Source organism: Pleurodeles waltl, chromosome 3_1 (genome assembly GCF_031143425.1).
Source record: "Pleurodeles waltl isolate 20211129_DDA chromosome 3_1, aPleWal1.hap1.20221129, whole genome shotgun sequence".
Taxonomy (NCBI): domain Eukaryota; kingdom Metazoa; phylum Chordata; class Amphibia; order Caudata; family Salamandridae; genus Pleurodeles; species Pleurodeles waltl.
Genome location: NC_090440.1, coordinates 1,359,930,552 through 1,359,950,746, shown reverse-complemented (window position 1 = coordinate 1,359,950,746; position 20,195 = coordinate 1,359,930,552).

Here is a 20,195-nt window from a genome sequence, read left to right as displayed (position 1 = left end):
AACAATCATTCCTGCAAAGCAGACACCCTGGTGCAAGAGTGCCTGTTTGGTGCATGGCAGCCCATTATGTGCTAGCACAGGGGAAGAGGACAGGAATGAGCTGTATCTCATAGATAAGGCGCATTGCAACCCTGATCTTTCGACACAGAGCAGCGCAGCAAGATTCCTTGAAGCGCTGTACCCTGCCAAAACCTCGTAAATGTTGCCCAAAGTTTGCCCATACAAGATCTTAGTATAAATTGTGTTTGACTGTAATAAGTCCATGACAGTAAGCATAATCATTCTATGTATTGATAAAATAAAACACAACACATCAGTAAGCCAAAAATGTAACATGCGTTTGATGGAAAAATAGCGAGCAGCAAAGAAAATAATCAAGAGAAAATTCTAATTTCAATCAACCCGTGCTCTAAATCAAAACAGGCAGTTGAAACATCTAATATCAAAAAGCTTGCATAAATCAATAGTTCTAAATCATTATTTCCTCATTATAAAAGTTCAATATTAAACACATGACAGAAACTTTTATTTTCCGCAAAACGTATCTATTGAGCAGGTAGCAGGATCTTCTGGCTGAAAAAATGCGAAATGTCCTTGAAACTAAGATGCAATACATGACCACACTGCTGACGTCATTAATGTAATAAAATCATGCTTCAGTTTGAAAATATGGAAAGGAAGACCACACTTTACCATGACCTGCAGGAAAACTGCAAATGTACCTCATTGAATAAAATGGCAATAGCATTTCAAATTGATAAGGCAACAACATCCATATTTGATTCCAAAATATACCCATGCAGGGTATAGTGTACAGGTGCAAGAAATCATGAATGTTATAGCAATAGGAATGCAAGACTGGAATGCAAGACTACATTTTCACAACACTCAAAACTATTTCATTAGTCAGCATTTCAACACTCAAACATAATAATAAATACAAGGATCTTGCTTGGGGTAAAAGTCTATCGACAATCAAATGGCAAACCTACAACTACATAGTGATTCTTGAGGCCAAATGACATGAAAAGTCACCAAGAACTGTTCAAAGCTTTTGAGGATGGTTACAAAATAAATGACCTGTGTTGAATGATAATTGCTATCCGACTTTTCCCATTAAAAGTCATTAATTATTTGCCCTTTTTGAAACATTTACAGGATGACCACTTTCATGCATTGGGCATCACACCAAAAACGAGCCAGTTCAAAATAACATTACGGAGATAAGCTCTACTGCTTTAGAAAGTGTTTCTTTTGTGGCAAAGTGATACATATGTGAGTGACAGCCAGGCATTGCGGGGAGATGACTGAAAGTATTTATTTTGCCTGGAAACTTTCTACTGGCAGCAACTAGCTTACTCATATACTACAGATGGCTTGGTTACATGATAATACAGGTTAATATGAGTTAAAATTTCCAAAAAATGATAGATTGGTAGGGAGAAAAGATAGTTATGGCAAAGGAAGATTTATAAGTAGTTACATTTCCTTATCAAAGACCCCACACTTGGGCCCATGTTGATACCTTTTTTGTGCCGCATTTGCGTCATTTTTGGACGCAAAAGCAGAACAAACACAAAATATAATTGTATTGTGTAAGTTTGCTCCGCTTTTGCGTCAAAAAATGACGCAAATACGGCGAAAAAAAGTATACATATGGGCCTTGGTCCCTAGTTCATATTTTAACACGCAGACCCTATAAAGACAAACCCTTGTTAGGTTCCATTTTGGTAAAATACCACATGACTGAGTATGTCAGAGTATACAGGGAATGGTCCGATTTCTGTGGAACAGCTGGCATATTTCCACAGTCTCCTTGTAGAGGCAATCCTTGTTTCTGCATAGCTTAGTTTTTATGAGTTACCTATTCAATTAATTGAAATGCTATAAACTTAAATATAAAAACTCCGAAATATGCTGCAATTTGTGTCCTGTACAGAATTGTTCCAAGCTGTAAGGATTTTCAATCAAAATTCAATCAAAGTAAGGTCAATGGACCCCAGTCAACTAAACGAATTTCTCCCTGGGTTTAGGAAATCAAGTAAGTTGATCTTTAATTATAAAGTAGCAAAATGATTGAATACTGAGAGTCAGAGGACAAACATAGGTTACCTCAAATAAATAAATACAAATACAATCTATCTGATATTATTATAACATACCCAAATATGTGTGTTTATTTGAACGAAGTAATTACAGATGTAGTTGGGCTCTTTGCATCTTTCAAATCCCAAGATATTAAACCTTACATTTTAAGTGCTTTTCAAATTGAAAAAGTAGGCAGCTTTCTATGGCTTGAAAACTGAGCATGAAATTAAATGGTGAGGTGTATCAAAGTTTAGAAATCATTTAAAACAATGTCAATCACAAGAGTCTTCTGACACATACAGGGAGCTTTGCATACAACAGAGCCTCTACACTCACAATCTTTTCATACCCGATCCCAGATCAGACTGATGGAAAGAACAAACAAACTCTCTCCCACTATTTTTTTCTCTCAGCCTTTCATATAAAAGACACTTATGCATTAAAGGAACTTTTGAATCCAACAGATCTCCGGAATTCTACAGTATAATTTCCTGCCAGCCTCAAAGGACTGTCTTAGGGAAAATAAATCAGAGAAAATAAATCAGAACTCGTTCTGTAAAATTAACAGAGTCCGTGTGGAAGGCTAGTGATTTAAAACGTGTAGGTTTCAGACAATGGTGTGTGGAATTAACCTGCATTTGCACTTTGGCATTGTTTGGAACTTCCCTCTCCACTTCGCTACTCTGCACCACTTCCCCCATTCTGATGTTTGCATTGGAAAATCTTTGATTATTGTTTTAAAATCTATCAACTCCTGGATCTGTGATTGCTTTTCCCTTGGATCGCTACACTCCCTGGTAAACATCTCAGCCTGATGTATTCAGCCATGTCCTCTAAGATACTTTTATGCAGGGCTCAGAGCATTGAGGCTCATATTTATGAAAAGTTTGTGCTGCCTTTGTGTCATTTTTTTTATACAAAAGCGGTGATAACAACTCCATATTTATATTTTGACCCATCTAGTGTCAAAATATCTGGATTACCAAAATTTTTTAGAACCAACAATCCACCTTGAGTCGTATTACAACAATGATATGAAAGGTATATGTTCCCTTCCGAAAAATTACTCTAGCCCTCCAGCTCCATAATTACCTCCTGGGGTTAAAACGACTCACACTAAGGAAGCGGACCCAAAACTTGACGCAAAGGCTGATTTTCATCAATTTTTAAAGTGTGGTCAGACCAGGCATTAAGAAGAGGCCGACACACCCACCACTGAAGGAAACACACAGCAGGAGCATTTGCAACCTCCAAGAAAACCTGAAAGTGTTACTGCTCCAGTTTAACACACACAGCAGACATCAGTAAAGACAGCAGGTTCCTCCACCACCACCACCACAGCAACCCCAAACACCACCACATCAGCACAAAGGCAGCGTAGAAGGTGGGAAAGGATATTTAGACAATGTACAACCATCCTTGGGCTCGGGGAACCAGATGTGATCAGGACTTACTGAGTGAACCGGGAGTCAATTGTACGCCTGCTGCACCACATTATGCCAGACATCACTGCAAGCGTAGAAACTCCAACAACTATTCCACCCATGACTAAACTTCTTGCTGTCCTCCATATGGTGGTGTCTGGATCTTTTCAGACAATAGGCGCACAAGTGTCTGGTATCTCCCAGCTATCCTTCTCAGCCTTCCTTCCAAAGGTCCTGGACGCAATCATACACCTCACACGCCACCGTGTCTGGTTTCCTAGCACCCAGCAACTGCAGCAGGAGACCAAGCAAGGTTTCTAATTGCTGGGTTCTCACATTTGCTGGGTGCAATGGACTGCACCCATGTCCAACTGGTGCCACCTACAGCAACCGAACACCTATACAGGAACCGCAAGAACACCCATTCCATAAATGTGCGAGCCATTGTGGACCACTGTGGGCTTTTTACAAACATCCTTGCAAAATACCATGGCAGCGTAGATGATGCATACATATTCCAGCATTCCATCATCAACGAGCAGTTCCAGGATGGGCAATATGGCAATGGCCTACTCATAGGTAAGCCAACATGCAAATCAGTACACAGACAACATGCCAACCTTGTAGGACAAACAAGACATACACCACACTAAACATGGGCAGGGGAACACAGATGTACAGACGACACATATGCCACATGCCACACTACACTGCAATCATTGCACATCACACACATATACAACTACATGTACATAAAACAGCCACAACCTGAATGGCACACCACACGAGGACAGGTGGAGCTATGACCCCTTTGCATGCAGAAGTTGGGCCCAAACCACTACAAGTGTCCCGTGGTTGACAACTAAATACAGATCCCACACACATTACGCCAAACAATGAATAGCTCAGCTATGTGAATGGCATAGACATAGACCATGTCAATGTAAATAAAGTCACACATAGGCACATCCCCACATTAATCATGGTGTTGAAGCCTCTGGCAGGACCAATATCAAATGCCACCCAAGTGGTGCTATTACCAACTACATATCACCTACAAATACCTGACATACCTGGTGTATGCATATTCACCTGTCTGCTGCATTGTGTCACACACATAGGAATACAACATTACCTACAATGAAAGATCATGGGGCAGAATAATGAGAAATGGTGCAGCACCTATTCCAGTGTCACCTCACATGCACTCCTTAGCGCCCCCTAAAACCACCATGTGAATGCCGTATACAAGAAATGGTCCACCATGGTGCAGAGTTTGTGCAATACAGTAAAGATAATGGATGCCATAGTAGGACTCTGTAGGAGTATAGAGGACATACCTGACCTTTCATGCACCATACATAGGGACCCATATAAAAAACGGTGCGCCACCTCCCAATGCCTGCAGTGTGCATGTGTTGAAAGTGTCTGTGATAAATCATGTACAGGAACCTAGGAGATTCCACTGCACCAGTTTTGCTCATCCTCCAATTGTGTGAATCACACCCTAATACACTTGATGGCTGGCACAGCCATTGTCTGCCACAAAGGTCACTAAGTGTTGCACTGCATGCATAGTGCCACATGGTAACAAGGAGGCCTGAGCTTGGCTTTGTAGGGATACCATGGTTTCTCAACATATGACACCACTGTGGTGCAAGGAGGTGGTAGGTTCCACAAACAATAGGACACTGCCTCAAATATGGACAACACAACACATACTTGCAGTGGTTGAACCACCAGTTTGGGTTTAATTTGACAATCCCCAGGTCCCTGAGCCACAACCCAAGATTGTCATGTCCATCAACACAGACCTATGAAACCATTTCACAAAACATGAACATACACGATACCAGAGCAAGTCAGAGTCACCACTCCACCTAAAACTAACAACTGCCATTGTATATACCAAACCACTATCAAACTTTACCAACACATCTTCTCTCATTCCTTTGCAGCCGATCAAGGTTACGACATGCATCCATGGGTCATGAATCCACTTGCCTATCCCACAGCGGTGAAAGAGCGTGCATATAACGAAGGGCACAGAAGAACACCGAATGTGGTGGAAAGGACATTTGGGCTTCTGAAGTCAAGGTTCAGGTGCCCTGCCCGGACAGGAGGAAGTCTGTTGATGCTCTACCACTGGTATGTAAGATCACACTGGTCTGTGCTGTCGTAGTTTGGACTCTTGCTCTGAGCAAGACTGCTGGTTTTAGACAACAGTACTTTTGTTTGTAGGCGACTGAGTCTTGCCTACAACAAGTCGCAACTGTTGTCCCAACCTCACCGGCTCACTAGCAGCACCTCACCAGAAACAAAATAGTAAAAGGTGATTTGTGGCAGTCTCTTACGCATGGACTCAAAGTAAGATATCTCAGGGTTGTCGTGGTTAAACGGAGATTACCCTTTTCTCACAGATATATTATGTCTCATACAAACACAGGCAATGACACAGATGCAGTATAGTTATAATAGCTTTTTATTTAACATAACTGCAATTTGTGGTAAGTTGCATGGACTGCAATGATTAGGATAATGAATATAGCAAGTAACAGTATTGTGAAGAAGAGAGTCATTGTTATGAAGACCCCCACCATTTTGCAAATACATGAAAAAGATATATAAGATGGAATATGCCCTATTACCCTAATGTGAATAGGCTTAACCTCCTACCTAAAGGAGAGCTGGATTTGCTAAACCTAATCTGCCAAAGCCGTGTCCATGAGTGGAGCCCCCAACCCTCGTTACCTTGGAATGAGGTCTCTATCTCAGACTCCGTAGGGACACGAAGACTGGGTCAGCGTCTTGACGACTGCAGCATCGGTATCAGCGATGGTGGCAATGCCCTCTGGTCGGAATCCCTCTGATTATCTGCCTAAAGTGTGATGTATTTATACAGATCTACAAGGTCCCCTGACGTAGGTGTATTCCAAAACAATAGATAACAGGCATGCTTGGGACGGCAATTAATATCAACAATCCCTCGAAAGTATAGAGAGGGAAAATCCCTAAGTGTGAACACCTACTGTTTGTTTGTCTTTCGTGTATAAACTTGACGCCTTGGCACAGTGACACTGATAATAAAACTCATAACAAGTGGCCTAACTATAAACAAGGCAGCCATCTTAAAGGAAATAAATAATTAAATGGGCTAAGACAAAGCAAGCTAAGTAGGTTAAAAGTCACTAGGTGACGGGGGCACGAGTTTACAAGCCTACGGCTAAGCTAACTCCTGCTATCCTGTTAAAACAAACTAGGATTCACTACAGTGCAATCCTGCATAATATAAGTATATGGAAAAATGTTCCCTGGGATGAACAGGTAGATGTCGCCAATGAGGAGGTTGATGACAATGTTGCAGCACATTTGGAGGGGGAACTACATAACACTGCCACAGAAGTGTGCAGGAGACAAATTGTACAGAACTTTTACACATAGTGACTGTATAATCAAAATCACTTTGTAAATATCACCAATAAAATACTTTGCAACTGAATCTCCTTGGTCTACTGATTCTCCACTACATATTCCATTGGAATGTAACTCAAACCTCAGAGAGCAGGTAAGAAACACAATAGTTACAGTTATGGTCACAACATAGTTTGTGATGTAAGAGGGTCTAGTGCCTACATGTCACATATCAGTAACATGTAACGCATGGGCATGCGACTCTTGAAGGCCTAGATTCATGCACCACAACATATAACGTGTTGCCAAGTAGGCAATGTGCTTATTCCTAGCCCTTTCCCCACATCATCACCACTCTTGCCAGGAAGTATGCAAGGTGGGCATACATAAGATAGGGGCTGTTTAAGAAATGTAGGAACTGAACAGTGTCATATCTCAGGGGGATTGCTGCTTTGCCTGCACTGTGCATATGTGACAGGGGGACAACATTGGTAACTATGGAATTTCAGTAACTGTACAGGGTTTGTAACCAATGTTAGAAACAAGCCTTGCACTATGTATCAACGGGATTATGTCCTGACATTGCCATTGGGAAAAACCCTGGCACATGGTGGGCTGTACCTCACTTATGACACACACACGTTGGCTGTGGAGTGCATTATGGGTTGCCAGACAAATGAAGCTGCAACTGGTGTTGAATCACTATCTGAACATATGACCCATTGTCAGGATCTAAAAATAAAATGGGACAATGCACCACCAAATTATTGTCTGAGTGGAATGTAGGCACAGTGTGTTCCACTCCCTATGTACATTAGATACACACTTGTTGCACAAATCTGCTGTCTTGACACATGCCTACAGCAATTCCAGAAATACATGTTAAGAAGGATGTATGGGTGTATGTCCTAGGTAGCAAAGGCTTTGCATGTACCAACAATGGTTGACATGTATCAGCATGGTTACCTAGCATACTCTGTATAACAACATCACACAGCACATAGACATACACACCACTTTTTATCACTCACATGCCAGACCAAGAGCAAGGTACCAACAGTTTCAAATGATCCCAAATATGTTTTAGTCTCCAGCATAGCAATCAGATGTGGGATGTGCATTATGTCCAGCAATGTCCAAACATGTCAGAGACCCATTCAAAAATGAATGGGAGTAGAAGTAGACATATATGTTGCATTGGGCTAATGAAAAAAGCAACACTGAGATGGTTTCACACATCAACATCATACAGTTAAGAGTTACATAGGTTGTTCCATGTAGTAATAAATGCATACCCATATTCAACAGCGGATGTGGATGGACAGCTGAGAGATACCCACAGATACTTGGAAATACAACATGGGAGGCCACTTGGAGATGACACAAGTGCTGTGACAGTTGTAATGTTAAGTGTGTGGGGCATTCAGTAAATCTTGCAAATACCGGCAATGGGACGGTAACTATCATGTACCCAGTAGTAGAAGATGTGTTCATCTACAATTTACACAAGTCACACGTTGCATCCTGTCCATGTATGACCAGACAATGATGCTGTAGAAGATGTGAACAAAGTGTAAGCAGCCTAAAGAATGCCAGCAATTTAGGACACAAAATATTACATACAGGCAATGTGGTAAAACATAGAGAAGGAACACACATAGACCAATGCTGACTGTGCAATACATCAATGTCTACATGTGATCACCCAACATACGTACAGAGAGGGTGGCTAGGTTAGTACATAACCCAGTCATGTTTGCCACTACTATAACCTGGTAGTTTCCCATTGCACACCAACATGACTGGAGGCAGTGACAGATAACATAATCTATCCCCTGGCACTGTCTAAAAATAGAAGTCACAACAGAGATACAACTCCTAACCACGCTGCCTATGGAAATGACTAAGGACATCAAATGATGAGACATGTCCAACACATGCAAGTAGCCAGTCCTCAGTACATGATAGGGGAAAGCTGACATCAAGTACCCCAGGGGAAAAAGTTATATCCCAGTCTGTTTATCACAATTGTGCATGTGTCTGTCTGCAGGGGACTGTGCATTGCTCTTCTGATTAGCAATCATGAAGAGGCTAGATCCCATCTCAAAACACCATAACACCACTGCTCTGGCTACATAAACTTTTGACATTGTCAGGGGACTGATCTATGTGCACAATGGACTGAGTAATCTGGAGCACCGTAAATGTGCCCCTTCACATGCAACCATGAGTTTGTGCCAGCAAAAAAACTCCCACAGTAGTGATGAAGAGTAGGCTGCCATCTTTGCCAGACTGCAACACTGCTACATTGTGGTATGCCATTGTATGTGACAGTCATAACAAACATGATGTGGACGAATGTGAGTGCCTAGTTGGTGGCATGCACACATATATCAGGTAGCTCAGCACACATACACAACTTAAATGGCTCAGGCATGGTAATGTCTATTGGAGTATGAACAAAAAGCAACTTACCAAAAATTTAATTGCATATGTATCATTGACAGAAAAAAATTACCTTCACATGTCTTCCCACATACGGAAACATAGATGGCACTGATATGACTACACAGGCTTTTGTCAAAGTCCAACACTTGTCCATGCAGGAATATAGATATGTGAGGTTTCATATCCCATGAAGACACCACTGTGGTCATGTGCTGCTGAAATGACACTACATATATCTTTACACACAGCATATAGCAACTTTCACTGACACATGTGCTTCTACCATCTCCTGCAACTAAGATGCATGGGGAACTATATGTCACACATGTTTTAGAGCATCATGAAGGCTAAACCAACAACACACCACAGAGTGCAGACACATGCATACGCAAATTACCAGACGTAAAATGATTTCAACCCAGCCATAGTACACCGCACCCTCTGAGTCCAATTTGTGATGCCTATCACATGCCTTACTATGTATTGGACATAGGCCATCATATCTATTGTGTTGTTGTTATGTGAACATTTGTATATCAGACATAACAAGGTGGTACACTCACAAATAAATGTTTGAACATATATGTAAACTCATAATACACATGTGCTAACATGTATGTGGACACAGAGTAGCCACACATGCACATATGCACAAGGTATAACTCAATGCATGCATCACACACATAAACAAACATATAGGTTGAACATACCAATGTCACCATCAAAATATGAATGGATAAGCACACACATGTAGCCATATCATTATGACAACAATGTTGCTTATCCCATTTGACATGGTATGTGAATCTGTGTGCACTCTAGGCCTACACAGCAAATTTCCACGCATTCCTGTCATGTGTCTAAAATTTATGATGAAATGGCTCAATTCCATACTCTGCAACACCAGAAAAATGATGCCTGGCCCCTGAGCATCTATTGCAAGTCCCCAGTCCTCTTCACGCGCAATGGGGCAAAGTTGATGCATGAACGTCGTGCATCAAAAATATAGATATTTATAAACTTCATACTTTTCTATGCAGCGAAAAGACACCTAGGGGGTCATTGTTACCCTAGCGGTCTATGACCGCCAGGGTAGGTGACCGAGGAAGCACCGCCAACAGGCTGGCGGTGCTTCCGGGGGCATTCTGACCGCGGCGGTAAAGCTGCGGTCAGAAAAGGGAAGCCGGCGGTTTCCTGCCGGCTTCCCGCTGCCCCAGGGAATCCTCCAAGGAGGCGCTGCAAGCAGCGCCGCCATGGGGATTCCGACCCCCTTCCCGCCAGCCTGGTTCTGGTGGTTTTCACCACCAGAACCTGTCTGGCGGGAACGGGTGTCATGGGGCCCCCTAACAGGGCCCCACATAGATTTTCAGTGTCTGCGTGGCAGACACTGAAAATCGCGACGGGTGCAACTGCACCCGTCGCACCCCTTCCACTCCGCCGGCTCCATTCGGAGCCGGCATCCTCGTGGAAGGGGGTTTCCCGCTGGGCGGGCGGGCTTCTGGCGGTCGCCCGCCAGCCCAGCGGGAAATACAGAATGACCGCCACGGTCTTTTGACCGCGGTACGGTCTTCTGGCGGTTCCCGCTTGGCGGGCGGCAACCGCCGCCCGCCAATCTAGGAATGACCCCCCTAGTCTCTTGGCATCCATCTCACGTCCACAGGCCTTTTCACACAGAATGGGATAAATTTGATGCATGACAGTCAAGCGTTAAAAATTAGACGCAAATGCCTAAACCATACTTTTCTATGCAGCAAAATGGCACCTGGCCGCTGAGCGTATATCGCAAGTCCACATGTCTCTTCATGAATAATGGTACAAAATTGACACATGACTGTCATGCATAAAAAATATTACACATAACTGAAAACGTGACGCACATGCCCAGGAATTGATGAAACAGGACATACTGCCTGCATACATGGTACAGTGATTTCTTTTTCACTTTCACCTCACAGTCTTATTGTCTGTGACTGTGTGAGGGTGTGTGGAGCTGGTGTTGTTGGAGGATTGGAGCTTTTGGAGTGTTTTTGTGCTGTGTCCTGTTGCTGTTGTGTCTTTTTTGTCTTTTGATAAGTCTTTTGTAGTATATTTGTACTGTATCTGTCACTGTATTGTGGGATGTTTGTCTAGGGGTAGGATAGTTTGTTAGGTAGTTGGGGTAGTTTTACAATTTATTATTTTTGCCTGCAACTGCATTTGCAGTTAATATACACTGCATGATGTCAGGGAAAGGGAGGATGGCCAAGATGTTAGCAGATGAGCTGGGGGACTTGATTTGGCTTGTGCAGCATTACCTCCCTATGATGCTTGTACTGGGTGGCTGTGTAATCCAGGGCTGGTCCACAGAGGCCAGTAAGCTGTGGTGGGGTAAGGTGCTCCACCACCTGAAGTGAGTACTTGGCACCAGACGCAATCCCACCAACTCAAACACCACTGGGCTGACTTTATCGCAAGGGAGCAAGATCTACTGGATCACCTGGGCATTGAGATTGGTGGAGCAGTTGGTAAGCATCCCATTTCCATAGCAACACCATTATTTGCATGTGCATGACAGGTGCTGATAAGGTTGAGTGCGGCATGTATTGTCAAAGGATCTGGACATGCAGTATGCTGCCTGTATTAAGAGCCCCAGTGCCACCTTAGGGCTGCCATTGTAATATACAGTTATGAAGCAGAGGCATGCCAGAAGTGCCATCTTTCCTGCACAATCATATCAAAGTGTTGTGATGCATGCATAGAGCCACTCTGTTTCGACCAGCACAACATGAGGCCTGTGGCAGGCATTATGTATGGGAGGGGGGCCCAACACATGTTTGGGAAGGAAAAGTACACACCTCTGGGAAATATGAAAAATTACTTAATGCCATATTTCCTGCACTTTGAACAGCTGCTGAGAGCAGGTGCTATAAGGGGGCATATAATTGATGATGGGCCCTTATGTACTCAGCAGAAGTCGTGATGATCTGTTTTGTTGATACTCCTGCTGAGTACATCATTTGCCTCCATATAAATAGATGCAGTTAGATCCTACCTGCACCACGCTGTGCCTTATTTCTCATTAGGCGCACACATGCAGGGTGAAAGGGGTGCACTAAGGGCCACAAGTGCAGCACCACTTTCCTTCAATATGCCCCTTTGTGTCATTGGCCAATGCCATCTAAGGGAGCTTGACTATGCACTGGGTCCAGACAACTAGCACTTTCCTCTTCCTGTACATTGTGTATCACATACACCCCAAACCTTGTCTACTACCCCACACACATGTGCGGATTTAGTGCCACAGGTGTGCCACATCTCACTGACAGTATGGGGCTGCCCTTTATCTGCACCATCACTGGCACATTATTCAGAAACCTGCACCAACACATACATCCTTGGACCACAGAGCAAGTGTGTCTATGTTGAGGCATATGTCTATGCGCATGTTCTTATCCCTCCCTGGACAAATAATGGAGTACTATGCCAACAATGGCTGGCCACACAGTATTGGCAAGACATCCATAATTTCAATCAGTTAATGTGCATGTAGGTGCAACTAAATAAACATAAATAAACTCCCAATGCATTATTGCTCGTGTGTGTGCCTTGTAATGGCACACACCTATTAGTAGCTACAAACAAGGATGTATCAAAGCATTCCTCAACACTTTGGAATACTCACACAACCCCTGGGCAGTTGTTCGTCAGTTAGCGGTGACAATGAGGTAGATGCCATCAACATCTGGGGCAGGCTCAAAAGCTATGGGTGTCACAATGGATGGACACTAAAACAACCATTGCATACCCCTCAGATGCAGAATACAGTATCATGCAGTCCTAAATGGTAATGGAGGTGTAAAGCTAAAAAACATCTGCATGACAATGCCATGTACAGATGGTGCAGTGAAAAGCACCACAGGAGTGTCTGGGAAAGTGAAGGTTTGGAGGTGTCAGAGTCTCCATTATCTGAAACTATGCGTGATTGACTGATCATTGATGTTTGACAGTTGGTCTGATCCACCACTAGGTTGGCTTGCTCACTCAGCTTAACAAGTTAATTTTAAACATTGTTGTCCATTCATAGAAATGTACAAAGATCACAAAGCCATGTTTTCCTTTCATGTATTGCAGGTGGATCTCCACCTTACACTGTTGGAGAGATCGCCAGATTTGAAGACCCCAATGCTGCCTGTAAGTGTCACCTGTATGTCATGTTTGGCAATCCACGGTTTGGTGTGAGTCAGTCTGATGTGTGGAATGAAATGAATACAAGTTTTGTGTGACCAATGCTATGATATCATTTGAGTTAGGATGGTGACATTATGGGCCTGATTTATGAAAAGTAATTCCTCCTTTACGTCATTTTTTTATGCAAAAGCAGAGCAAACTTGCAAAATATAATCATATTTTGTAAGTTTGCACAGCTTTTGCTTCAAAAAATGACATAAAGGCGGTGCTAACTTTCCATAAATCAGGCCCTATGTCTGTTGCAATGTTGAGCACTGAGAATGGCTTGGTTGTTGCACAAGTGGCAACATGTGCTGGTATGGAAATGTGGAGGCTAGGAAATGGAATGCATGGCCACATATACATTGATCTCTATAAAGATAGGTGTCAAAGTAGCTGTTTATGTAATTTGCATGCCTGTTGAACAACAACTTTGTTACAGCACTTTTGACAGCACTGTGTGCAGCACACAGCTTACACTTTCTAACAAAACGGTACAGATGAAGGAAATGTATAGAGGTCTCAAGGAGGCTTATGTAGGCGCACTTGCACCACTGGTGCCTCAGTACCCTTCAGGTATCAATTGAGGCTGCAATAGTGCAAGGAGCAACATTGTGCTGGGCAACAGTCAGTAGAGTACACAATTAGTAGACAATTCAGCTACGGATGGTTGTGGGAAATGTCTATGGATTGTCCCAAGCAAGATCTCAGCAGAATTACCAACATGGTCCTGCCATCATGATATTTGTGAGTGATCTTGGTCACATCACATGTGTATATGATGTGAATGCTGAGTGCGTACCTGGTACTTTGGTGATGTCTGACATGCATGTGTACATGATTATATAAGAATACTGTAGCAGCACACAGTGCAGTGCCAAACTCACTGTGGCTCTAAGGGCACCCATACAGCCACCACATGCATGCCGCTTTACACATTTAGCACAACATAGCATAGGGTAGGGGGTATTAGTAACGCAATCTGTAGACAACTTTGATATGCTGGTCATGCTTTGGCCAAACTTTATGGGGACATAGCATTATTTGTACATGTGGCACATCATGAGCAATTGTGTGCCCCCTTGTAACGTATATGCTCAGACCAGGTCTTAAACCAGGACACATGAATGAAGCCTTACCAAACCTTAAAATAGCTGGTGGGAAGTTTCCAGCACCCATATCTGATGACTCCCACCTTGCATTCATGATGCCTGGCAAGCCTTGATGTAACACTAGGGGTGTCAAATTGGTGGATTGCATATATATAGCCCACCATATTGACAAGGAAGCATTGGTCCACTAGAGCAGTTGTGCGTCATTTTTCATAACTGTGGGCCTAAATAACCAAAACTGATTTCTTATTGGCCACTTACATCAAAGTTTTGAATGTTGTGACAACTAAATTAGATGAAAGATACCATGCTTCATTTTTATGTACTAGACCTGCATATAGTATTGGAGGTCATTTTGAGAACCAAAATTTGAGAATTGGTATTTACAATTCAATACATTGATTGCAACCCTATTGTAAAATAATTTTATCCACATTAAAACTACACATATCTCTTTCATTTTGCATATGCTTACTTTTACCCCTTTATTTTTTAAACACTACATCTACTCTTGTTCGTTTCCGGAGCATAACAAAGTATGTATATTGTATTATATCTTAAATTTGGTCCTCGATTAACTTCAGATCATTGCACTTTTATCTTTCATCTGCTGTGTTGTGATTTGGCAAACTCTAGCATCACACATAGAATTGAAAGTGTGCATGAATATATAAAAAAAACTCTACTAAATTCATTTTGTTATATTTTACATAGTTGGTTGGGATGCTGCCAAATATAAGAAATCACCTGTCAATGTAACTGCACTTTAATGCTAGGACGCACCAAAACAGATGCGAGTTTTGTTTGTACTCGTTTTTAGTAGAATATACAAGCTATTGTGTGGTTGGTGTATTATGCCACTAGGCAACATAGCTTCAGTAAATGATTGCCTGATGTAGTACAAATAAAAATGTATTTCCCCCCATTTTTAAGTCGTTTTCGTCTGTAGTGTGTGTGGCAGGTCCTACGGGCTACAGGGATTACTGTTCTGTTGAAGAGAAAATCTTGGGTAGTGTTTAAAACTGGCTCAATTAAGGCCTAGATTTACTACTGTATTTTGCTGGGTTTGGGTCACAAAGTGACGGGTTGCAATTTTATATCCTACGCAAACCAGGACTCACTTCGGAAAATTTCTCAAAGTGATACAAGTTGCGCTATGTGCTATTTTGTGCTGTTTTGAGCCATGGCAGCGTTCCATGGGTGAAACATGAACATTCCCATGCAACCACCCATGGGGTTTGACGCACAGCATTACATTCTAGCATGCATAGACAATGATTTTTATCAAAATCACACACACCTCCCAGAGGTAGATGTAACAAGGAGAAACGTTTGTCTACATTTGCATGTGTGCTACATTGTACAGCACAAATATAAAGTGGGAAAAGTCTTAGAGGATAGTATTTGTACAGGAAGAGACCCCTTCCAGTATAAAACCCAGGCTTTAGAGAGGGTGTCCACATTGATGCATGACAACCAAAAAGGTAGTGGCACCAGTGAATAGTAAAAATGCACAGTTTCCAGTAGTTTCTAAGCGCAGACTGTGCATTAGATAATTAGGCAGTCAGAAAACAGAAGACAAACTGTCCCTGTCAGTTTGCTGTGTCATCAATGAGGTCCTCATTCAGGATCAAATAAGCAGATAAGGCAATGCTTGCACAGTTGCTGTTTATTGGTGCGTTAATGAAACTGTACTGGCCAGGGTGCATCTCCAATTGTAATGCCTGTGTTGTACCAGCTTAGTGACTGACTGCCTTTGTTGTGTATGCTCTGTCCATCCCTGAGCTATATTTGCACTGTCACACTGTGAGTTGTGTTTGTAGTCAATCCCTGTGTTTTGCCTATGCTGCCTCTCTCATTGACTAATACCAGCACCACTAAAATTATGCGGTTTTTGCCTGCTGTGTTTTCCACATACTTATAGATTTGCCACATTGGCCATATAATCCATCTTCTCGTGCATATGCTGAAGATTTTAATAAAGAAAAAACGTTTCTTCTGGCTAACACAGATTAAAAGATATTAAAACATAGTGACACATGCTGGCAAGCAGTAGAAGACCCTTTGCAAAGACTGGGTGGTCCCTTTTCTGTTGCTTATATCTGTATTTGGGTGTTAAACTGGTACTATTGAGGTGAAGCCTTTGCTCAGAGATTGTTAACCTGTTTAAAAAAATTGCAAATTAAGGAGGTAATACAAAATATAGGCAGCATGATTTGCCTTTTATTGCTGCATAATTGAGTCAACCCTACCCCCATCATTCCAGTTGCTTGCCTAAGACCTAGACTGTCTCTGATTTAGCATAGTCTGTCTCGTACTTACCTTGATGCTGCCTGTGTGGAGCATATGAGTCACTGGCGCAAATTAGGCGTCTGGTTTTATTTCAACTATTAGTGGATCTTGTGTCAGCTCTTCTGTTCAGCTAGGCCTGTGCTTTAATTGCTCTAGGTCTGCCTGCTCTGCGCCATGATCATTTTCACAGTCCAGTTCACGGGGTGTGTATGCTCACTGCCTGATGTGTCACGCTCTGTACTCTCTTTCACCATGTTGAATCTGCTCTGTCACCATTAGGATTGGGTGTTCTTTTTTTTTTTACAGTGACAAGGTTCACATAACACCTCTGCCTACGAAAGGCAACAAAAATGGAGAACCGTAGACAGAAAGTTCACGGATGTCCAAAAAACACAGTATGGGTTGGTTGTTCGGGAAATTCACCTGCTTCTACAGTTTTGGGGTTTGAGTAGGTTTGTACTCCAATTTCGCTAAACACGCAACTAAAAAATTAAAGCGAAGCACAGATTGAACCCAATTTTCATAGTTTAGGCTGTCACTGTCACCTGTGCTTGAAATGGAAAAATAGAAGTGCAGGTACTCTGCATAAGAGTGCCTGCTTGTTTCTGAGAAGTGCCGGTACTCCCCGACGAAAAGTATTCAGTTTTTCTTGAGAAGTGCAGGTACTCTCCCTCTTTAAATAAAAAAGTTTCCGTACTCAGTACCGGACAGTACCGGCCCATTTAAAGCACTGACTGCCATCCTCCAGGTCCCAAGCTGCCCCTGCATTAGTTCTGTCTGTCGTGTACCTGTGAAGTCACTACATTTATTGATTGTGGACCCTCACAGCTTATGCCGCGCCTCTCATATTTCAGGCTGCACAATCACACAAGGTCAGGTCTCGTCTTCTCTGCTGTCAACTACATAGAGTTCTTCAGAAGCACGTTCCCTTTCAAAATGAAAGAAATGAAAGAACAAACCACCGTGGTAGTAAATGTGATTGTCTGTGCTCGGACTCCCAGGGGTACTCGTATCTTTGGGGCTGTAAGGACACACTGTACTGCCGCAGCTGCATCACATACACACTTCAGCAAATGATGAGTTTGGCAGCACCGTGCACTCCATGAGAAGGAACCGTCCCTGGAGTGCAGGCAGCCAGGTAGGAACAAGACGATATCCTGCAGGAGGAGAGACATATACTGACCTGGAGAGGTATTGTGACAGCCTAATACTCTACAAATCCTGTAGGGCTCTGAAAGATATAATTCAGTCTTTCATTGGTCCTTCATGAAATCTGATGGGACAGCCCCCACCTCTGATGCATATTTAATGTAAGAGAGAGTAGTAGGGGTAAATTATGGCATCTCTTCCACACATTTTCATTACAAGCTGGCTATGATCAAGTGTCATAATTATTGCATGCGATAAAAACAGGCTGTGAGTTGATCGGTGTTTCTTGGGTTGATCATTATCATCTATCACAAAGTTTTTGGGAACAACATGGAAATTTCAGGTGCTTAATGCTCCAAAATCTACATGTTCTGGGAACAACCCTGAAGCAGATTTTACTTAAAAGTCATGAAACGCAGAGCAGCAAACAAAGATGCAGCATGAAATGTGGCATGCCAAATATGATATGAAACATTTCTGCGGTTCCTAGCACACTGTGTGCTGCCTATCCCCAACGCAAGCACCCTTGCACAACCAAATATTTTATCACATGACGGGTTACATTCCTACAGAAAAACAATCCTTAAAAGCATTTTCCTCTTTCTATGCATGCTGCTGAATGCAGCACACATAGAAAGCGGAAGTAACAAGAGGAGATAAAGATTTTTCTTATTATTACTCTTGGTTCAGGAAGGTGTAGCATTATGACACTTTCCCGTGTTTACTAGCTTTAGTAAATCTGGGAATGCACGGAAATCCGCGAGTGGATCAATGGGAATGCCCATGCTCCACATACGGAAAGCTTTCCTAAAACAAAATAATGCAAGGCACCACAATCAGTTTCCTTGTTTAAAGAAAAATCACATGCAAATCCACATGGTATTCACAAATTACAAATAACATTTTGGGTCTAGGCTGCATCAAAAAAGTGGTACAGCCATGATGCTAAATGTTGGTAAATCTGCCCCTGGTATTTTCCTGGATATAAATTGTCAGATTTAAATCTTTCCTTCAGTGTCTCAAAACCAATGCCTTTAAAATGGACTTAGGCCTGAATGTTGCTACTCTGGACTTGTGATTTTGAACATTCTCTTGCTGTCCCACTTCCCTGGAACAGAAACATGGGTGTAAGCTCAGCACAGCTCCAAGTAGCTAAGACGAATAAGCAAAAGACATGCAAAGTGGTGTGCAATTCGATAATGGAACATACACCTAGCAATCCTCAAAGTTAGAGCACTGCTGTTGCAGCTACTGTTGCAACTGGCTGTGGCTTCTGTAAACACAAATGTGTGTTTGTGGCATGTGTTTTGGAATCAATCAATCAATCAAACATTTGTAAAGCACGCTACTCACCCACTAGGGTCTCAAGGCACTGAAAAAGGGGAAGGGGGAAGGATCTGCTACTGCTCGAATAGCCAGGTCTTGAGGCGTTTCCTGACGGTCAGGAGGTCCTGGGTCTGTTGTAGGTGGACGGGGAGGGTGTTCCAGGTCTTGGTGGCGAGGTGGGAAAAGGATCTGCCGCTGGCTGTCGTTTGATGGATGCGAGGGACGGCGGCAAGGACAAACTTGGCGGAGCGGAGCTGGCGGGTGGGAGCATGGAAGGTGAGTCGCTCGTTGAGGTAGGCAGGGCCCGATTTGTGAAGAGCTTTGTGGGCTTGGATGAGGAGTTTGAAGTTGATCCTCTTGGTGACTGGAAGCCAGTGTAGGTCTCTGAGGTGGGCTGAGATGTGGTCGTGGGGTGGGATGTTGAGGATGAGGCGTGCGGAGGCGTTCTGGATGCGTTGAAGTCTCTTCTGGAGCTTGGCTTTGGATCCTGCATAGAGCGTGTTGCCATAGTCCAGTCTGCTGCTGATGAGGGCGTGGGTGACAGTCCTTCTTGTTTCGATGGGGATCCATCTGAAGATCTTGCGAAGCATGTGGAGGGTGTTGAAGCAGGAAGAGGAAACAGCATTGACTTGATGGGTAATGGTGAGCGATGAGGCCTAGATTGCGTGCGCGGGTGGTGGGTGTAGGTGCGGTTTCTAGGATGGCTGGCCAACAGGAGTCATCCCATGCAGAGCGGTTG